The sequence below is a fragment of the Macadamia integrifolia genome, chromosome 3 (genome assembly GCF_013358625.1).
Source record: "Macadamia integrifolia cultivar HAES 741 chromosome 3, SCU_Mint_v3, whole genome shotgun sequence".
Classification (NCBI taxonomy): domain Eukaryota; kingdom Viridiplantae; phylum Streptophyta; class Magnoliopsida; order Proteales; family Proteaceae; genus Macadamia; species Macadamia integrifolia.
In genome coordinates this window covers 6,582,174-6,605,645 of record NC_056559.1, presented here as the reverse complement: position 1 = coordinate 6,605,645, position 23,472 = coordinate 6,582,174, and the positions used below count along the sequence as shown (strand labels likewise).

At 34.5% G+C, this 23,472-nt stretch overlaps 1 pseudogene; it reads right to left on the bottom strand.

The window, feature by feature from the left end:
• Positions 1 to 14,458: 14,458 nt before the first annotated feature.
• LOC122072969 lies at positions 14,459 to 15,105 on the bottom strand (annotated as a pseudogene).
• Positions 15,106 to 23,472: the final 8,367 nt, after the last annotated feature.

Here is a 23,472-nt window from a genome sequence, read left to right as displayed (position 1 = left end):
CAAGACTAATTAGGTTACCAAAATAATATAAACTATAATCCACAGTATCTTTTAATTACCTTAACAACCTGATTGAATGCATTATTATATTTCATTCATGGATTCACAGTATGTTGGTATAACTTTCTAATAGCATGAGCTATATCAGATGTTATACAATTTATTCAAAAGAAATCAACACCAGAAATATGATATTTCTTTTGTGAAACTTGTTCACTCTTTTTTCTTCTTTATAAATAATCATCAACAACAAAATGTGTCAATGTTGATATGTAATCAAAAAGGTAAAGCATTTTATCAGCATAATGGGCTTGAGAATTATCTCATATTATCCTTTAATGATTTTAATTTTCAAAATCATATCAACTTCTCCCATGTCTTTAAGGCTGTAGAAGGTTCTCTTTTGTTTTTCACATACAGATTATCTAGCCCCCATTATCAACATATAAAAATACTTTGTCCTTATGATTATCACTATGATCACATCTACCAACATCATTCAGATAAAACCATAAAACATTATCAAGTTTTATGTTATTGTGCAGGTGTTAACTTTAAGCCACACAAACATTCATATGTCTTTAAAAGGGTAAAAGATGAATTATATATATATATATATATATATATAACTTATAATAATATATGTCCAAGTTTTAACCAATTCAACTAACACAAAATTATTTGAGCATCTTTATCAAATCAATCACCAGTTATGACAGTTATGACTTAAAGTAACCCCTCAATCAGTCATATAAATCATTCAATTTTGCTTCAACCTATCACTGGAAGCTTAAAGGAATATATAGTTAATCTTCCATATATCGAATTCAATATAATTTAACCCACATAATTGGATCAAAAAATCTATTCTGAAATCTTTCAATATGAATAAGGAATATGTGATTATAGTAAATCTTTCTCCAAATAATAAATTTTTCATGCTCAACAACATACAAATAATAAATATTCACATTATCTTGGATTGTTAACAAATCTCAATTCATGGTCCATGGATATTAAATTTTAAACAAATGCATATGAAATATTAATTTTCAATCTCATAATCATTGAAAATATTTAGATTTAAAAATTAAACTTCATACCTCTTTATTTTAATACTTACACAACTTAGGGAAAACATCTCTGAAATCATAAGACTCAAATTCCTTTGAATCAACTTGTCGAAAGCAAGACAATCCCAAGAAAACTATGAGAAATGGCCTTCTTAGAGATGGATTGATCCATCAAAACCCAAAATATTGGACAGTTATTATATGATAAATCATTTAAATAAAAAAAATACTAGTATCAAAATATTCTGATTTTGAAATCCATGACCATATACTTTTCAACAAGTCAATGTGTAATGAATGGGCCATAACAATTTTTTTTCATCCATGAACCATTTTGATGATGAAATTAAAAATCAATTAATGACAAGCTTTTCCCAAGCATTGCAATAACTTCAAATATGGAGAAAACAAATTTAGTTGGTAACCACCAATTGGGTTGTCATTAATGGTAAAACCCTTGAAACCATATGGGTCATGTATTTTATCAACTTCTAATTTGAACTATTAAATGATTTTTATTTTATCAAGGTTAGGGATAATTCTTAGGTTCTCTATCACCGAAACAATCCTACTAACCATGTCAAGGATTTTAGCCTCTCAATAAACTGAGTCTACGGTCTTAAGAATTGTAGAAAAATTATGTGTCAGATTATTGAGAGAGCAAACCTAAGTGTCATCTTTGTATAGGAGAACTTTCAATATGTACCTGCGTGGAATTATCATAGACCTGTAATAGAAATTGTTAGAAAATTGGTGGGCTAAGTCATGTCACTTGACAGTGTCCTTAAGACCGTAGATGCCCCTATGGTGCAACCAGGAATAATGCAAATCGACCTCCAAGATAAAACAGCCCAATGGCTCCCCCAGTAATCATGCACTCGACTACTGGACCCCTTTGAATGCTATAGGGCAGTGCTCAGACTAGAAAACAAAACACACTCACAAATATGACTTGTAAAATAAAAAAGAACAATAGAGTTGAGATGACTCGAGACTCAAAAGAGACTCAACTTCTGTTACCAAGGCTAAAGCCTTCTCACCTCTATTTATAAAACATTAGAGAGAGAATTAAGGGACTTAAAGATGATGAATTAAGAAGATACTTTATTATAAGGAGACTTTAAAACTAGAGGAAAACTAGCACTATATAAATCTTTAGCAACTGAAGAGATAATGAGCCTTAAAGAAGAGAATAAAATGTCTCCAAAACTGAATTGACCAGAAAACGACAAAGTATAAAACTTGTGAAATTTATTTTGTATTTAAACAACTATGAAAAACTATTTTGAATCTTCATTTGTTTTAAATACTTGTTTAAACCAATAGAAGGTTTCATGCTTTTTTTTGTCAGGTTGTATTGGTTTTGGTTTTAGTATTGATCTGGTTTCTTATCATTTATTGAAATTGGTTTGTAATCGGTCTATCATCATGTTTAGTTCAGTTCGATTTTAGTTTTACATCAAACACAAGGAGATCAATGTAACTATTTTTTTTTTTTTTTTTGGAATAGGGTGTTATATTTTTTTTTTTTTTTTTTTTTTTTTTGCCGTGTTTAATCTTCTTCTTTTTATTGGTCCAATTCATTTCTATTTTTACTGGTTCAATAAAACCCCAACGTAAAACCAAACCGATAAGATTTTGGTCCAACTAATACGGATTGAACTTTAACATTTTTTTTCTTCACTAAAGGGACTTTTGTATTAAGAAATAGAAAAGAAGAAAGAATGTACAATCAAAACTAGACTAGGCCAGATATTCCGACAAGAAGGACGAACGCTTAATCTAAAACTTCTCATCATCAGCATTGTCATCAATAGAAAAAAAAATAACACACCCTAAAAGATAAAGAAAAATAAAATAAAATTTCTTTGAATTGAAATCTTAACAAACCTTGAATATCCAGAAGAAACTCGATCATTATTTAAAAAAAAAAAATGAGGAGAGTAAGAGCCCGTTTGGTAACGATTCCATTCTGAGAACGTCGTTCTTTGGCAAAATCATTTATTTGTGTTATCTCATTAAAAGATGATTTTTTGATATCAGTGATGGGGCAGGTAAAATGGATAACCCCCATGTGTTTCAGATACCGATCCATTTTCTGCTAGGTAATTTCACTGCAGTGGGCTTTCAATTTCAGACCTGTGAGAAGTGAGATGGTTTTAGTTTCAAGGGATAAGACAAGGTTGGAATAGGATCACCGAAAACCCACCCCACACAACCCCTTTGTCATCACTACTTCCAAATGCAGAGGTTGTGGGGATCGGGATGGGGTTGGGGTTGGCGTTGGCGTTGGCATTGGACAGCTAGAAGTGGTTCTCAATGCACTCTGCCGATCACCACCACGATATCAACACATCAAAATTTTTTATTTTTCTTTGCTAGTTATAGAATCTCTCTTTATAGTTTATAACAAATGAGGAACTGAAAGCACAAAATTTTGCAACTGGGAACTCAAAAGTGTTGAAAATTACTTGACGGTTTATTGCTTAGAGGGAGGAACCAAAGAGGTGAAAAATTTCCCTATCCCTTTTCTTTTTCTGATTAAAAGAATTTCCTCGGCAACTACAGAACGTTATCTCGTCTGCTGATGATTTCTTGCTCTCTCACCCTCGCTTTCTCTTCTTTGGTCAGATATTAAGAGAACAAACAACGAAGATTGAGGAGAAGAGAAGAAGAAGAAGCATCGCTTTATCTAGGAGGGATGTACCTACCAAGAAGTTCTGGGTAGACTAAAAGCGAATGCCAGAGTGAGTTCAGAGGGCTTCAGGAGTAGAGGCAAGGTCGGCTTCTTGGAGTGAGTTCAGAGGCAAGATCGAATTTCCCGGAGGGAGCAATGTCGATCCACAAGGTCGTCCAACTGAAGGCAAGAGGGGCTCCTTCTCCTTTGGAATATGATGTTAGTTTTTATCAAAAGGAGGTTTTGAGGTTTTTATCGGGAGCAATTTCTTTTTTTATTTCCTTGAAGACCATCTTAGGATTGAAGTAACAGCCAAAACATGTTACCTCATTCCCGTTCTTGAGATGATATTTTAAACCGGTTCATTTCTTGGGCATAAAAATGAGAGAGGAATTACCAAACTTTTTTTTCCCATTTCTGTTCTAAAATGGAATCTAGAACAGAAAAGATGATCTCGGGAAAGTTACCAAACAGGCTCTAATATAAGTTTCAAACTTTGCCACTAATTTTTTTGTCAAATAATCCATAACAAAATTAATTTCACAATTATAGTGAAGAACCTTCCATTCAATTAATTCCACTTTTTCCATACAAATCACGGCACCACCTGTGGCAAGGTCTCAGCACCCTTACATACATGGTTACTCTGATATTATTTTTTCTTTATGTCCAACACGTGCTTGGAGTGTTGAGATCCTGAGGCTATGTTTGGTAGCCAAGAGAAGAAAAGAAAAGAGAAGAAAAGAGAAGAAAAGAGAAGAAATGGTGAGAAAATAAAAAGAGTATGTATGTTTGGTTACCAAGAGAAGAAAAGAAAAGAAAAGAACAAAATTCAAAAAATTTTGAATTTTAAGAGAGAGATAGACACATAGGAAATCATTGTGTAATCATTCATTTTGTCTTATTATGTTTTCATATTTTCTCAAGTTTTCTTGTGTTTTTGGCAAGAAAAGTTTTGGGGGAGCAAAAGAAAATTTTGAATTTGAAAAGGGGAATCTTCTCTTGGGTGAAGACATACCAAGTGCAAAGAAAAATCCTTAACCCAAGGAAAAAAGTACAAAAAATGTACTTTTTTCTTTTCTTGGCTACCAAACACAGCCTGAGTGACATACATATGATGTCATGTTGATGAAAAAATTACCAATGTACGGTGGACATCAACCAATCAATCCCAAGTGCCATCAATACCTAAAATTTTGATAACAACATTAATTGATTAAATAAGATCTTATGAGGCATTTAAAGCCTAAAAGGTTTGATTGAGGCGATTGCAATTTGTTCTCCGACTTAAAATGGTATTAGTGAAGTTGTTATGGGTAATGGGTGTCGAAAGATGTTGGGAAAATTACATAATTACTCATTTTTGGGTTTTCCTTTACAAAATTATCCAACTTAGGTTTCAATTAATAAAAATACATGGTTTTAGGTTTGGGTTTACAAAACTACCCAAAATAGTATTCATCCCTCAATTAAGGAGGTTTTTTGACAATTTTAACCCTCACCTCCCTTCTCCCATCAGCTCCTTCCTTCAGCTTTTGATTTTTGATTTCTAATCTCAATCGTCTCTGCTTCAGTGCAACCTTTCCTCCTTATCCTGCTTCTGTCTTTCCTCCTTCTAAGAAGACAAAGGCAAAAAATTTTGAGCCATCAACATTAACAATCCCTGTAGACTTTGTTGACCTGGAGAACTATGACCAATTGTCTTCCTGCTCAAGACTTTCTTATGCATAGAAATATTTTTGTCCCTAATTGTTGCCTATGTTGGAATTCCTTTGAAAGCCTTGAGCACTTGTTTTTTTATTTTCCTTTCTCTAAGTTGGTTTGGGGAAGCATTATGCTACGCAAGCTTTAGTCGAGTCCTAAAATTATTCTTCAATTTGAAAGAAAATGGAAATGAATTTTAAATGCTTTTAATGGTAAAACCCTTTGTGATCACCTTGGCAAGTTGGCATTCAGTACAACATTATATCATATTTGATGAGAAAAGAGCAAAAGAAGATGGACTACCAATTCTCATTCACTGGAGCAGGTTAGGGATGCTATTACTTTTGATGTGAGGAAAAAAATTCTTCATAATTTTGCTGTTTGCCCAAATACAAATAGAAATCGGTTTCTGGCTTCTTCATGAGACCTTCCTTTCTTCTCTCTGCCCCCTTAGATTAGCCATCTTCTTGGGACATTCCTCTCTTCTTCCCCCTCCCCACCCCTCCCCCATTTTCTTGTATCATTCTCTTTTTTATTGTCCCCCCCCCCTCCCTTTTCTTATTATATCTCTCTCTCCCTTCTTTGCTTGTTTTTTTCCTTCCCCCCTTTTTCATTGTATCCCTCCCTTCTTTGGCTTGTTTCTCCCCCCACCCCCCAACCCCCCAAACCCCCTTTTTGGGTTTGTCTCCTCTCTTAGGGGTTTGAGGCCCATCTCTTCATGGCTTAGTAGGGTTTTCACCCTGGTTTAGCCAATTTGGCTTTGTATGTTGTATTTGTTTCTCTTTCTTGCTTTAATATATTTTTCATTCATCTAAAAAAACAATCCCTGTAGAATGCAATATCAAGTCCTTCTTCTTTGCTTCTTTGGCCATTTCTTTGTAGCTTCCCTTCCGACATCAGTCCCACGATTCTTTCCCTTTCTGATGGAAAGAGATCTTGCTAATCAGCTGAACAGAGACGACAGATGCTCCATTACCTCTACAACTCATCCAGACGGGAAGAGTTACAACTCTGAACCTTTGCGTATGCATGGCTATTCTTCAGTATAAAATTCTCGATAGAGTAAGAATCACCTCAAGCAAATTATAATCTTCGCTAGCTAAAAGAGGTGATCCGTCTCCAAAAGTTTAGAATCTGAGTTTCAGTTATTAAAAAAAAAATAGAATTTTCATCCCGAAAGTAGTCAAAAGAAGTATATTCATGCCAAAGCATTCATTGAGGAAAACAAAAAATAAACTCACTCGTACCTGGATTTCAATATCAGTTACTCTTTTTACTCCAATTTCTACGCATCACATCAAAAAATATCTCAGCCACAACGCAGAAAACAGAATTTCATCGAAAAAAATGTTCATATTCAGTTTGAGAAATTCAAATAGAGCAAGAATTAACCAAGAAGGACACAGCAGCAAGAGAAAGAGAAGAAGAAGGGTAGGTTGCACAAGAGCAGAGACGAGATTAGAAATCAAAACTCGAAAGCCAAAGGAAGGAGCAGGCAGAAGAAGGGAGATGGGGGTTAAAATTGTCAAAAAAACCTCCTTAGTTGAAGGATGAATACTGTTTTGGGTAGTTTTTGTAAATCCAAACTTAAGACCGTGTATTTTTGTTAATCGAAACACAAGCTGAGTAATTTTGTAAAAAGAAACTCAAAAGTGGGTAAACATGTAATTTTTCCAAAGATATTTCTGACCTTCAACAAATAGAGAGGGAAAATGATGATTTAAAATTTATGGATCTTCACATAGGTGAAGTGGGTGAAGGAAAAATTCTTTCTAAAATGAATAGATTGTAATTGTATTTTATCTACTACTCTCATTATAAATTGGGTTGTACTAAGGCATGGGACTTGCATCAATGGATCGATGCAACCTTCCAGTTTCTACTTCCTACCCAAACATGATCACTAGTCATTTTCTAATTCGAACCTTCCTGGTCACTTGATAAATGTAGCCTTATATGGCTTTATTTGGTTGTAAAGGACATAAAGAAAAGGGAAATCAAATCATTACAAAAAAAAATAAAGATGTAAAAATATTATAATCATTATCTAACATAATTTTGTCACCAACTTTAAATCATAAAAAATTTAATTATTGAATTTAATTTACTTTCCAAACAAATTTCTTTGATTTGAAAAATATGTTTTCCAAATATAGTTAAGAGTTTTATGTGAATCATACAATAAAAATTATAAATTTTCTTTTTTTCCTTAAAAGTGATTTCACTTCCCTTACTTGCTTACTTGGGACCGAACTGGAGGAAGAGTCATGGTCTCATCCACCTCTTCTATTGCCACATGGACTCCACCCACTCTAGAGAGCTGTGCTATTAAAAGAGGGTTAAAGTGGAATCCACATAGTAATGGGATAGACGTACAAGAATGTTCTCATACAAGAACGTGATCATCTAATCTCACCAAATGGTGCCACAATAATGAAAAAAGTAAGGAAAAGGTTTTGCTAAGGCCAGTTCTTGATAGAGAAGAAAATTAAGAATCTAATATCAAAATTGTGTTGGGGCATTTCTGCTGGGAAATACAAATTATTTTTGAGAGAGCTGATTGACCGAACCATGGTAACCCCAGAGCTCAAGCAGGCGACCTTGTCCATTAAAAAAACGAATGGAACACTATAACCTCAATCAAGGACAATGACCAACAAAAAGAAATAAAAATAGTGATAAATTTGGACCTTTTTATATGATTAAATAGAAATAAGCGTATACATCTCCATGCATAAAAGAACTTGGCAGAGCCCTTACGTGGTACGATGGTTTGGCCTAATTTTAACCTATAAATTTTAGAGTTGTGTTCCATTTGCTACATGTACCATAAGTTGATGATGACTAAATGTGTCCTCTCACCCCTCCAAAAAAAATTTTAATAATAATAAAATGGGCTTTATTGAGGCACTGGACTTGCATCGATGGGCTGAAACAACCTTTTCTTTTTCAGCCCAAATAAGCTTAACCCATTGTTCCCTAGTTAACATCTTCCTCGCCTAATAAATGTATTTTTATTTAGGCTGTGCTGGGTTGCAAAGGAAATCAAGAAAATAGAAATCAAATCGAATCATTATAAAATCAGAACGTTTTATCATCATCATCTCACATAATTTTGTCACCAAGTCAAAATCATACCAACTTTGATCATTAAATTTCACTTTACTATCTAATCAAATCTCTTTTCTTTGAAAAATAAAAATAAAATTTGCATTTAAAATATATATTTACCAAATATAGTAAGGATTTAAATGACTTATACAATAATGATGATTAAACTTTCTTTTCTTCTTAAAAAAATTATTTCACTTCCTTTCATTTGGAACCAAACGTAGCCTTTGAAAAAATGCGAAAGGTTTTGCCATGGCTAGGTCTATAGCCTTGATAGGGAAAAGGATTAAGAATTTAATATCAAATGTGTGTCGAGGCAATTTGGTCAGGAAATAAAAATTAATTGTTTTAGATATGATTGACCACTCCCAACACACCCCCAAATGTGTAGTAATATTTACTAAAGACACGTGAATATTGTGAAAACCTACTCTAATAACATGTAAAGTTCTCATCCCAAAAATTTGAATTCATTAGTGGAAGGACTCCCAAATATATATATAAAGAAGGTTGTAAGCTAATTAGCAGTCTATGTTGAACTAGACTCCCGACAAAAGGAAAGTAGAAACCTCAATCAATGACGATGACCAGCCAGAAGATATATCCATGAATATGGAAGACCCTTTTTATATGTTCAAATAGAAATAAACATATACATCTCTAAGCGCTTTTTTTTTTTTTTAACCACGGTGTGCGGGCCAACTTATGCGTACTTGTGTCTATTTACATAATCCCCAATTCACCCTAACCATTTGGACAACCCACGGATGAGTACATCTCTAAGCATAAAGAACTTGCCTTGTATTATTAATTTACACTCCAATAATACAAATTATAAGATTACACAGATGAAGAAGAAGAAGAAAAAGAATGGTGCAACACACAAACGTACATCTCTCTCTCTCTCTCTCTCTCTCTCTCTCTCTAACTAAGTCTAAGCGTAGTTGCATATCCCTAACACACAAGAGCTCCCTTTCTTGCATGTATTACTGCATTGCCCACAGTGCTTCTTATTGGAGGAAGGGTTGACACATTTACCTCCACAACATATCTCATTGTACTTGCACTTCTTCCCACACATCCCATAATTGAGTCTGTCTGTGGACACATTAACACATTTCTTGTTGCAGCAATCATGTCCTGGGCTCCCCTTTAACCTACATATTCTAGGGTATTTGTTGCAAGTCATTTGCTGCCTTCGGTTGCTGCTGTTTTGTCTCAGGAACCGACCCATTCCCCGCAGAGAAGATGAAGAACCACCATCATCTTCTACTTCTTATTCTTCTTCCCTTGGTATTGCTGCTGTGATGCCTATGATTAATGCCATGGCTACTGCTAGAACAAAGAACACCTTAATCAACTTCATGGTTGGTGATCAGTGAGGAGTATAAGGAATTAGAAATTAGAATGAGGGAAGAGGGAGACAAGAGGGTACAGATGAAATGAAAGGTAAGCCTGAAGAATGAGTTAATTTGATGGGTTTATATAGAGAGAAGTTGGCAGGAGAGAGTTGACATGAAGGATTGAAGAGGAGGAGGTGGGCAAACTGTCTACGTTTTGCTATTTTAGTGGGTTGGTCTAATTCAACGGCTACGTATAAAGTATAAAACCAGAACTTCATTCAAGAACAGAATGAAACTTAACTTTTTACCAAGAACATCTACAGCTAGCAAGGTTAGGCAACATTTCACTAACATCAATAAATTCTTTTAGGCTATGTTTGGTAGCCAAGAAGAACAGAAAAGAAATAAGAATCTAGAAAAGAAATAAGAAGAAATGGTGGGAAAATAAAAAGAGTATGTATGTTTGGTTACCAAGGGAAGAAAAGAAAAGAAAAGAAATAAATTCAAAAAATTTTGAATTTTAAGAGAGAGATAGACACATAGCAAATCATTGTGTAATCATTCATTTTTTGTCTTATTATCTTTTCATATTTTCTCATGTTTTCTTGTGTTTTTGGCAAGAAAATTTTTTGAGAAGCAAAAGAAAATTTCACAATTCCCAAGAGGAATTTTGAATTTGAAAATGGGAATATTCTCTTAGGTGAAGACATACTAAGTGCACTGAAAAATTCTTAACCCAAGGAAAAAAGTACAAAAATTGTACCTTTTTTCTTTTCTTCTCCTGGCTACCAAACACAGCCTTAGGCTATCTTTGGTAGCCAAGAGAAGAAAAGTAAAGAAAAGAAAAAAGAATCTAAAAAAGAAAAGAAAAGAAAAGAGGAGAAAAGAAATGAAATAGTGAGAAAATAAAAGGAGAATGTATGTTTGGTAACAAAGAGAAGAAAATAAAAGAAAAGAAAATAAAAAATTCAAAAAATTATGAATTTTATGAGAGAGATAGACACATAGGTAATCATTGTGTAATCATTAATTTTTTGTCTTATTATGTTTTCATATTTTCTCATATTTTCTTGTGTTTTTTACAATAAATTTTTTTGGGGAACAAAAGAAAACTTCACAATTCCCAAGAGGAATTTTGAATTTTAAAAGCTGAAACTTTTCTTGGGTGAATACATACCAAGTGTAAAGAGAAATTCTTAACCCAACAAAAAGGTACAAAAAGTGTATTTTTGTACTACATTAGATATTTATGTGGAACAATGGATGGTAGACTAGTCCTAATATGGGGTTGGAGGTCCAAAGGTCCAAGCACAGTTTGGTTCGATGAGATTGGTCCAACTGAATTCAGGTTTTAGGACCCAGTTTTTATTCACCCACGGGAAAGGACGAATCACCTCACCATAGCCATCGGTTCTATCTAATTGAACAAGGAAAGGGTGCGTTTTTTTTTTTACCTTATACAATAGGGGTTTATGATGACATAGAAATCCAACCACAAGATCAAATCACTAGCGGTGAGGGGATTCTTCCTGTTTCAACTGTGAAAGAAATTTTTGTCTATGATTTTAAATATAATACTTTTAATGGAGATGATGATCAACTATATAGCCCGAGGAAGAGAATGTCAATGTGAGTCCACATGGTTAAAATGTGGGGGGACATATAAAAGCATCCTTACACACTTGACGTAAGGATCTTTTTTTCCTTACTTGACATATATTAGAAAAAGTTATGGATAGTTAGAAGATTAATGAATATGTTTTAATCCCTTAAACAAGTATAAAAGGTAAGTTAGATTGAGCTAAATAAGGTCAACACACGTAAAGAATATCTAATTCTTTAATCTATGAAACCCTACTAAACTAACAACATCATTCTATCTCCATAAAAAAGTTACTAGGGATTAGACTACTGTTAATAATTTTTTATAAAACTGGACTGCGGCGGCTTGGACCATTGGTTTGACACAGTCCAACCATGAACCATCTAGCTAGTCAATTGGTCTATCAGACTATCAATAGGCCATCCAAATTCAGGTGGGCCCGATCAGCATGAATGTGGATCCCACACTCAAGATGAGTCAGATAAGGGTTAATTTGGTTAGTCAACTGAGAAACACCAAGTCATCAATAATAATTCGGGCTAACTCGAATATCGTCTGGTCATTTTCTAAAGTTGGGTGAGTCTTCATGATTCCTGAACATGTTTCATGCTTTTTTTACTAGTCCTGGGGAACTTATCACAAGTCAATTTACATCAACCACTTAGGTTTCATCAACAAGAAAACTGTTTATCACTCCTTGGGAAGTGAGAAGTTGCTTCATCACTTTCTGGAAGCTCAACAAGGAAACTACTTATCACTCTCTGTGCGAAGTGAGAAGGTTTCATGCTTTTTTAATCAGGTTGAATTGGTTTTGGTATTAGTATTGATCTGGTTTCTTATCAGTTATCGTAATTGGTTTGTAATCGGTCTATCATTATGTTCAGTTTGATCCGATATTAATTTTACATCTAACACAAGGAGATCAATGGATATATATATATATATATATATATATTTATTTTCTTTTGAAACAGAGTGTTCAGTTTTTTTATTGTGTTTAATCTTTTTTTTTTTTATTGATCCAATTTTGTTTCTATTTTTACTAGTTCAATAAAGCCCCCAACGTAAAACCAAACCAATGAGATTTTGGGATTGAACTTTAACATTTATTTTTTCTTTATTAAAGGGTATTTTGTGTTGAGAAAGAAGAATATACAATTAAAATTAGATTAGGCCAGATACTCCAACAAGAAGGATGAATTCCTAATCTAAAAATTCTCCATCTTCGTCATTGTCATCAGTGAAAAAGAAAAACTGACACCCTAAAAGATAAAGAAACATAAAATGAACTTCATTTGAACCGAAATCTTAACCTACCTTGAGTACCCACGAGGAAATTAGTGTAAGTTTCAAACTTTGCCACTAATTTTTCCAAATAATTGGCAAAAATAGAATTAATTTCACAATTATGGTGAAAAACCTTCCATTTAATGGATGCAAAGAAAAATTGTAGAGCAATCCACTTTTGCCATGCAAATCACGGCACCACCTACGTACGGCAGGGTCTTAACATCCTTACATAATTACACTTTGATATTGTTTCCTGTATGTCCAACACGTGCTTGGATTGTTGAGAGCCTGAGTGACATATATATGATGTCATGTTGATGAGAAAATTGCTACTGTGCGGTGGACATCGACCAATCAATCACAAGTGCCATCTGTACGTTAATTTTTGATAACAGCGTTTACAGTGTTAGTCCGTCGTGCCTGGCCGGGTCGCGTGAGCTCATATATTTGAATAGTGACTTATCTATTTAACGAATGAGTTGATCTTGGTTGATTTCGTGTTAGATTCAAATGGGTTTTGATCTTTCATTGGGCTTTTTCTAATCAGTCTAATCGAGTTATAAATGAGCCTTAAATAAGGTAATGTATCAATAAAGTCTTAAACAGGTCTTAAACGGTCTTTACTTTTCTTAGATTTAAGATACTTTAATTTTTTTTGTTAAATCATTAATAATTTTGAAGAGATATTATAATTAATTACTGTCAATAGGTCTATACATCCTCCAATTTCTACTTTCTACCCAAACATGTCCGCTTATCGTTTCCTAATTTAAACCATTCTGATCACTTAATAAATGTACTCTTATACAGCTTTATTTGGTTGTAAAAGAAAAAGAAAAGGAGAATAATCAAAACATTACGAAAGTAGAAAATGTTATAATTATTATCTCACATAATTGTGTCACCAACTTTAAATCATTCAAAATTAATTTACTTTCGAAATAAATATCTTCGATTTGAAATAATTGTTAAACTTTCTTTTCTCTATAATAGTGATTTCACTTTCCTTCGCTTGCAACCAAATGGGAGGAAGAATCTTGTTCTCGTCTGCCTCTCCCATTGCCACATGGACTCCACTGTTCTTACTTTTTGAAAATGCCACATGGAGACCACTCACTCAAAAGACTTGTACTAGTAAAAAAGAGAGTTTAAGTGGAATCCATGAGGCAATCGGACAGGCATACAAAAATGTTCTTGTACAAGAACGTGATAATCCAACCTCACCAGATGGAGCCACACTAATGAAAAAAGTAAGGAAAAGGTTTTGCTAAGACTAGGTCTTGATAGAGAAGAAAATTAAGAATCTAATATCAAATTTGTCTTGGACAATGACCAACAAAAACGAACGGAACACTATAACCTCAATCAAGGACAATAACCAACAAAAAGAAATAAAAATAGTCATATATTTGGACCTTTTTATATGATTAAATAGAAATAAGCGTATACATCTCCATGTATAAAAGAACTTGGCAGAGCCCCTACGTGGTAGACTGCTTGCCTTTATTGTTATGTTACACTCGTAAAATACAAATTATAAGGCTTTACAGATGAAGAAGAATAAGAAGAATGATGGTGAAATACACACACATACACAAACATACATAGCTCTCTCACTCTCTCTCTCTCTCTCTCTCTCTCTCTCTCTCTCTCTCTCTCTCTCTCTCTCTCTCTAAGCGTAGTTGCATATACCCAGTTCACAGGAGTACCCGTTCTTACACTTGATGTTGCATTGCCCACAATGTTTCTTGTTGGAGGAAGGGTTGATACATTTACCTCCACAACATATCTCATTGTACTTGCACTTCTTCCCACAAAATCCACAATTGAGTCGGTCTGTTTTCACATTGANTTTCTTGCATGTATTACTGCATTGCCCACAGTGCTTCTTATTGGAGGAAGGGTTGACACATTTACCTCCACAACATATCTCATTGTACTTGCACTTCTTCCCACACATCCCATAATTGAGTCTGTCTGTGGACACATTAACACATTTCTTGTTGCAGCAATCATGTCCTGGGCTCCCCTTTAACCTACATATTCTAGGGTATTTGTTGCAAGTCATTTGCTGCCTTCGGTTGCTGCTGTTTTGTCTCAGGAACCGACCCATTCCCCGCAGAGAAGATGAAGAACCACCATCATCTTCTACTTCTTATTCTTCTTCCCTTGGTATTGCTGCTGTGATGCCTATGATTAAAGCCATGGCTACTGCTAGAACAAAGAACACCTTAATCAACTTCATGGTTGGTGATCAGTGAGGAGTATAAGGAATTAGAAATTAGAATGAGGGAAGAGGGAGACAAGAGGGAACAGATGAAATGAAAGGTTAGCCTGAAGAATGAGTTAATTTGATGGGTTTATATAGAGACAAGTTGGCAGGAGAAAGTTGACATGAAGGATTGAAGAGGAGGAGGTGGGCATACTGTCTACGTTTTGCTATTTTAGTGGGTTGGTCTAATTCAACGGCTACGTATAAACTATAAAACCAGAACTTCAGTCAAACACAAAATGAGACTTAACTTCTTACCAAGAACATCTACAGCTAGCAAGGTTAGGCAACATTTCACTAACATCAATGAATTCTAGAAAAGAAAAGAAAAGAAAAGAAAAAAGAATCTAGAAAAGAAAAGAAAAGAAAAGAAAAGAAATGAAATGGTGAGAAAATAAAAAGAGGATGTATGTTTCGTAACCAAGAGAAGAAAAGAAAAGAAAAGAAAAAAATTCAAAGAATTTTGAATTTTATGAGAGAGATAGACACATAGGAAATCATTGAGTAATCATTCATTCTTTGTCTTATTATGTTTTCATATTTTCTCATTTTTTTTTATATTTTTTACAAGAGATTTTTTTGGGAAGCAGAAGAAAACTTCACAATTCCAAAGAGGAATTTTGAATTTAAAAAGCCGAATCTTCTCTTGGGTGAAGACATACCAGTGCAAAGAGAAATTCTTAACCAAAGAAAAAGGTACTTTTTGTACTACATTAGATATTCATGTGGAACAATGGATGTAGACTAGTCCTAATATGGGGTTGGAGGTCCAAAGGTCCAAGCACAGTCTGGTTCAATGAGGTCGGTCCAACTGAATTCAGGTTTTAGGACCCAGTTTTTATTACCCATGGGAAAGGACGAATCCCCTCACCATTGCCATCGGTTCTATCTAATTGAACAAGGGAAGGGTGCCTTTTTTTTTTACCTTATACAATAGGGGTTCATGATGACACAAAAATCCAACCACAAGATCAAATCACTAGCAGTGAGGGGATTCTTCCTTTTTCAACCGTGAAAGAAATTTTTGTCTATGATTTTAAATATAATACTTTTAATGGAGACGGTGATCAACTATATAGCCCGAGGAAGAGAATGTCAATGTGAGTCCGAATGGTTAAAATGTGGGAGGACATATAAAAACATTCTTACACACTTGACTTAAGGATCTTTTTTTCCTTTGAAATATATTAGAAAAAGTTATGGATAGTCAAAAGATTAATAAAAATGTTCATCCCTTAAACAAGTATAAAAGGTAAGTTAGAGCTAAATAAGGTCAACACACGTAAAGAATATCTAATTCTTAAATCTATGAAACCCTACTAAACTAACAACATCATTCTATCTCCATAAGAAAGTTGCTAGGGATTAGACTATTGTTAATAATTTGTTATAAAACCGGACTGCGGCGGCCTGGACCATTGGTTTGACACGGTCCAACCATGAACGGTCCAACTAGTCAATTGGTCTATCAGACTATCAATGGGGCCTCCAAATTCAGGTGGGCCCCATCAGCATGAATGTGGATCCCACACTCAAAATGAGTCAGATAAGGGTTAATTTGGTTAGTCAACTAAGAAACACCAAGTCATCAATAATAATGCGGGCTAACTCGAATATCATTTGGTTAAAGCTGGGTGAGTCTTCATGATTCCTGAACATGTTACATGCTTTTTTTACAAGTCCTGGGGAACTTATTACAAGTCAATTTACTTCAACCACTTAGGTTTTATCAACAAGAAAATGGTTTATCACTCCCTGGGAAGTGAGAAGTTGCTTCATCACTTTCTGGAAGCTCAACAAGGAAACTACTTATCACTCTCTGTGCGAAGTGAGAAGGTTTCATTCTTTTTTTCATCAGGTTGAATTGGTGCTGGTATTAGTATTGATCTGGTTTCTTATCATTTATCATAATTGGTTTATAATCGGTCTATCATTATGTTCAGTTTGATCCGATTTTAATTTTACATCTAACACAAGGAGATCAATGGAAATATATATATTTTCTTTTGAAATGGGGTGTTCAGTTTTTTTATCATATTTAATCTTTTTTTCCTATTGATCCAATTTCGTTTCTATTTTTACCGGTTCAATAAAACCCCCAATGTAAAACCAAACCAATAAGATTCTGGGATTGAACCTTAACAATATTTTTTTTTCTTTTCTAAAGGGTCTTTTGTGTTAAGAAAAAAGAACATGCAATTAAAACTAGATTAGGACAAAAACTCCAACAAGAAGGACGAATTCTTAATCTAAAAATTCCCCATCTTCGGCATTGTCATCAGTGAAAAAGAAAAACTAACATCCTAAAAGATAAAGAAACATAAAATGAACTTCATTTGAACCAAAATCTTAACCTACCTTGAGTACCCACAAGGAAATTAGTGTAAGTTTCAAACTTTGCCACTAATTTTGCCAAATAATCGGCAAAAGCAGAATTAATTTCACAATTATGGTGAAGAACCTTCCATTTAATGGATGCAAAGAAAAATTGTAGAGTAATCCACTTTTGCCATAGAAATCACGGCACCACCTACGGCAGGGTCTTAACATCCTTACATAATTACACTTTGATATTGTTTCCTTTATGTCCAACATGCTTGGATTGTTGAGAGCCTGAGTGACATATATATGATGTCATGTTGATGGGAAAATTGCTACTGTGCGGTGGACGTCGACCAATCAATCACAAGTGCCATCTGTACGTTAATTTTTGATAACAACGTTTAGGGTGTCAATCCGTCTGCCTGGCCGGGTCTGGTGAGCTCATATATTTGAATAGTTACTTATTTATTTAAGGAATGAGTTGATCTTGGTTGATTTCGTGTTGGATTCAAATGAGTTTTGATCTTTCATTGGGCTTTTTCTAATCGGTCTAATCGAGTTATAATCGAGCCTTAAATGGGGTAATGTATCAATAAAGTCTTAAACAGGTCTTAAACAATCTTTACTTTTGTTAGATTTAAGATACTTTAATTTTTTTTGTTAAATCATCAATAATTTTGAAGAGATATTATAATTAATTACTGTCAATAGGTCTATACATCCTCCAATTTCTACTTTCTACCCAAACATGTCCGCTTGTCGTTTCGTAATTTAAACCTTCCTGATCACTTAATAAATGTACTCTTATACAGCTTTATTTGGTTGTCAAAAAAAAGAGAATGATCAAAACATTATGAAAGTAGAAAATGTTATAATTATTATCTCACATAATTGTGTCACCAACTTTAAATCATTCAAAATTAATTTACTTACGAAATAAATATCTTCGATTTGAAATAATTATTAAACTTTCTTTTCTCTATAATAGTGATTTCACTTTCCTTCGCTTGCAACCAAATGGGAGGAAGAATCATGTTCTCGTCTGCCTCTCCCATTGTCACATGGACTCCACTGTTCTTACTTTTTGGAAATGCCATATAGACCACTCACTCTAAAGACTTGTACTAGTAAAAGAAAGTTTAAGTGGAATCCATGAGGCAATCGGATAGGCGTACAAGAATGTTTTTGTACAAGAACGTGATAATCCAACCTCACCAGATGGAGCCACACTAATGAAAAAAGTAAGGAAAAGGTTTTGCTAAGGCTAGTTCTTGATAGAGAAGAAAATTAAGAATCTAATATCAAATTTGTCTTGGACAATGACCAACAAAAACGAACGGAACACTATAACCTCAATCAAGGACAATGACCAACAAAAAGAAATAAAAATAGTGATAAATTTGGACCTTTTTATATGATTAAATAGAAATAAGCGTATACATCTCCATGCATAAAAGAACTTGGCAGAGCCCCTACGTGGTAGATTGCTTGCCTTTATTGTTATGTTACACTCGTAAAATACAAATTATAAGGCTCTATAGATGAAGAAGAATAAGAAGAATGATGGTGAAATACACACACATACACAAACATACATAGCTCTCTCTCTCTAAGCGTAGTTGCATATACCCAGTTCACAGGAGTACCCTTTCTTGCACTTGATGTTGCATTGCCCACAATGTTTATTGTTGGAGGAAGGGTTGATACATTTACCTCCACAACATATCTCATTGTACTTGCACTTCTTCCCACAAAATCCACAATTGAGTCGGTCTGTTTTCACATTGACACATTTCTTGCTGCAGCAATCAGGTCCTGGGCTACTCTTAGCTCTACATATCCTAGGGTATTTGTTACAAGTCATTTGCTGCCTAGGGTTGCTGCTGTAATTTTGTTTCAGGAACCTACCCATTCCCCTCAGAGAAGATGAAGAAGATGATGGTTGTTCACCATTATCTTCTACTTCTACTTCTTCTTCTTCTTCCCTTGGCATTGCTGCTCTGATGCCTATGATTAAGGCCATGGCTATTGCAAGAACAAAGAACAACTTAACCAACTTCATGGTTGGTAAGGGGTGTGGAAGGAATTAGAAATTAGAATGAGGGAAGAGGGAAGAGGGAAGAGGGAGACAAGAGGGTATAGATGAAATGAATGGTGAGTCTGAAGAGTGAGTTTGATGGGTTTATATAGAGAAGTTGGCGAGAGAGATTTGACATGAAGGGCTAAACAGGAGGAGTTGGGCATACCGTTTACGTTTTGCATTTTTTTTTAGTGGGTTGGTCTATTTCAACGGCTACGTACGAAACTATGAAACCAGAACGTCATTCAAATACCAAATGAGACTTAACTTCTTACTAAGAACAGCAACAGCTAGCAAGGTTAGGCAACATTTCATTAGCATCATTAAATTCTTTTATAGAAATGGACTAGGATAGACTATTGTAGCCTGGCGGTTGGAAATCCTACACAAGATATTTGTGTGAAACAGTGGATGGTAGACTAGCCCGAATATGGAGTTGGAGCTCCAAATGTCCAAGCACAGTCTGGTCTGATGAGATTGGTCCAACCGAATTCAGGTTTTAGGACCCAGTTTTTATTCACCCAGGTGAAGGATGAATCCCCTCACCATTGCCATCGCTTATACCTAATTGGACAAGGGTGGGGTGCCTTTTTTTTACCTGCAGAATGGGGGTTTATGATGACATAGAAATTCAATTACATGATCAAATCACCAGTGATGAGAGGATTCTTCCTTTCTCAATTGTGAAAGAAAATTTTGTCTAAGATTTTAAATATAATACTTTGAATGGAGACGGGAGATCAACTACATAGTCAGTGGAGAGAGAGAATGCCAGTGTGAGTTTACATGGTCAGAATGCGAGAGGACATATGAATGCATCCCTACATGCTTGACATGGGGATCTTTCTTACTCTGAACTATATTAGAAACAGTTGTCGATGGTCAAAAGATTAATGGAAATGTTTTATCCCTTAAACAAATATAAAAGATAAGTTAAATTGAGCTAAATAAGGTCAAAACACGTAAAGTGTATCTAATTCTTTAATCTATGAAACCCTACTAAACTAACAACATCATTCTATCTCCATAAAAAGTTACTAGGAATTAGACAATTGTTAATAATTTGTTATAAAACCGGATTGGCCTGGACCATTGGTTTGACAGTCCAACCATGAACCATCTAGCTAGTCAATTGGTCCATCAAACTATCAAAGGGCCCTCCAAATTCAAGTGGGCCCCATCAGCATGAACATGGAACCCACACTCAAGATAAGTCAGATAGGGATTAATTTGGTTAATCAACTGCGAAACACCGAGTCAATAAAAAGTCGGCTAACTCGAACATGGTCTGATCATTTCTCAAACCTGAGTGAGTCTTGATGACTCCTGAACAGGTTTCATGTTTGTTTGTTTGTTTTATTTTATTTTATTTATTTTTTTTACAAGTCCTGGTGAACTTATCACAAGTCAATTTACTTCGACCGGTTGGGATTTCCTTAAAAAGGAAACGGCTTACCACTCCCCTAGAAGTTGCTTCATCGATCACTTTCTGGGAGCTCAAAAGAGTCAGGATCACCGTTTAACCTCCAGCTTAGGCACTTCCTTGTTTGTCAATGCTGCAGCTTTATTCACAACAAGAACCATGGCTAGTCAAAGTAGGAACAAGGGCTTGATCATGGACTCCATGTTAGTAAGGAGTAGAGGTTGGGTGATGGGATTTTATAGGGAATTGGGGTGGAGAGTTGAACCCTAGAAAAATGAAGATATCCGTCTTGCTTTTATATTTGGTAGTTGGGTTGAATCTGTTTCAGTCTAGAAATGAGGTAGATCAAAACCAATTCATTAAGGAATATCAGTTAATGATCGATTTCTGTTTCGATCCAATTTGATTTTGAAATCATAATGAAATCTTACGAAAGATTTGATGAAAACCTTTAAATTTGTGACTAAATCATGACTTATTATTGTAAGAGAAAGATAACTAATATTAAAACCAATGGATAACTAAGAAGATAACTAATATTGAAATCACAAAACGAACCCTATTGTCCAATCATTCATTTAACTATCTAACTAATTTTTTATAATGAAAAAGGAGATCAATGGAAGCATTGTTACGATTTACAATTCAATTTTCCTATTCATAACCTCATATTCATTGATTTGTAACAATTCCTTTTTTTTTTTCCAACTACGGGTATCCAGGCCTTCGGCCTGACTAGTCACACGGACCCATGCTGACCTCACAACCGCATGGACCGGGTCATACCGGGGTTGAATGAGAACCATTCAACCTTCACTGAATTGTAACAATTCCCCTTATAACAACAAATATTCTCACTAATATTGTAAGAAATCAACAATCAATTCACTTATTTATAACCTCATAATCACTTTTTTTTTTTATTAGTTTCATTTTGGGTTGGATTCGATTTGATTATTGGTGGATCCCATTTGGACCGGTTTTCAACCGATCTCAACATACCGCAGTCCATTGGATTGGTTTGATTCAATTCAGGTTTTGGTCGATTTTAGTTGGTTTTATCACTTTGGACTAGGTTTTGACACCCTAATGACCGCCGTCGTAAGATATAAATCAAGATACCGTCCCAATAAGAAGTACTTAAGCCTAATGTTTGATCCCAAGTAAATAAAAGTTAACCCTTCATATATGGCATGCATGCACTTCCATAAGGGTGTCCATTGCTTCATTGCTTGGTTCGGTTTGGTCTGTTTTTTTGTCACTCAGTTTTGGTTTTGGTATTGATCTGATTTCTTATCATTTTATTGTAATTGGTTTGTAGTGGGTCTACCATTATGTTCAATATGGTCCGATTTTAGTTTTACATCTGACATAAGGAGATCACTAGGATTTTTTTTTTTGCTTTTTTATGAGGTTCTTTTTTTTTCTTTTCTTTTCGATTGATCCGATTTTGTTTCTATTTTTTCCAGTTCCATAAAACCCTCCAATGTAAAACCAAACCAATAAGATTTTGGTCCAACCATTTCAGATTGAACTTTAAGCAATAGAAAAGAGAAAAATGTACAATCAAATCTGGACTAGGCCAAATACTCCAACAAGAAGGATTGACACCTAATTTAAAATTTCCCCACCTTGGAATATTGCCATTAGTAAAAAAGAAAAGCTGACGTACTCAACAAAGGAAAATAAATAAACTAAACTTTATCTAAACCGAAATCTTGACCTATTCGCATCTAGAAGAAGCTCAATCATTATTAAAAAAAAAAAAAAAAAAAAAAAAAAAAAAAAAACAGAATCTAAGAGACGAGGAGAGCACCACAAGTTTCAAACTTCGCCACTAATTTTGCCAAATAATCCACAAAACAGAATTAATTTCACAATTATAGTGAACAACCTTCCATTCAATAGATGCAAAGAAAAATTGTAGAGCAGTCTACTCTTGCCATACAAATCACGGCACCATCCGCGGCAAGGTCTTAACACCCTTGCATACATGGTTACACTTTGATATTGCATGCTTAATTTATGTCCAACACGTGATTGGAGTGCTGAGAGCCTGAGTGAAATATATAAGATGGCATGTTGATGAGAAAATTACTAATGTGCGGTGGACATCAATCAATCAATCCCAGTTGCCATCTATACCTAAAATTTTGATATCACCATTAATTGATTCCGTTAGATCTTGTTGTCAGGAAGAATCTGTTGCTCGTAAGATCACCTGATTGTATTTGTCAACAACCACTACCTTGTTCTCAGATATACCCCTCTTTATCCTTGTAATGGAAGAAAATGGGACAGGTATTGGTCGCTGACTCATACGATCATGTGATCGTATGAGCAGCTGATTCTATCTCGTTGTGAGGCATTTAGAGTCCAAAAGGTTTGATTGATACGATTGCAATTTGTTCTTAGACTTAAAAATGGCATTAATGGAGGTGTGATCACTGTTAGTTAAAACGCGTTTAAAACACGTTTTGCCGTATGCTTCCATACAATACGGAAAAAAAGGAAAACGGCAAAAGAATCCGTTTTAAACGCGTATCCGTTTTTTAAGGGTAAAAAAAAAAAAAA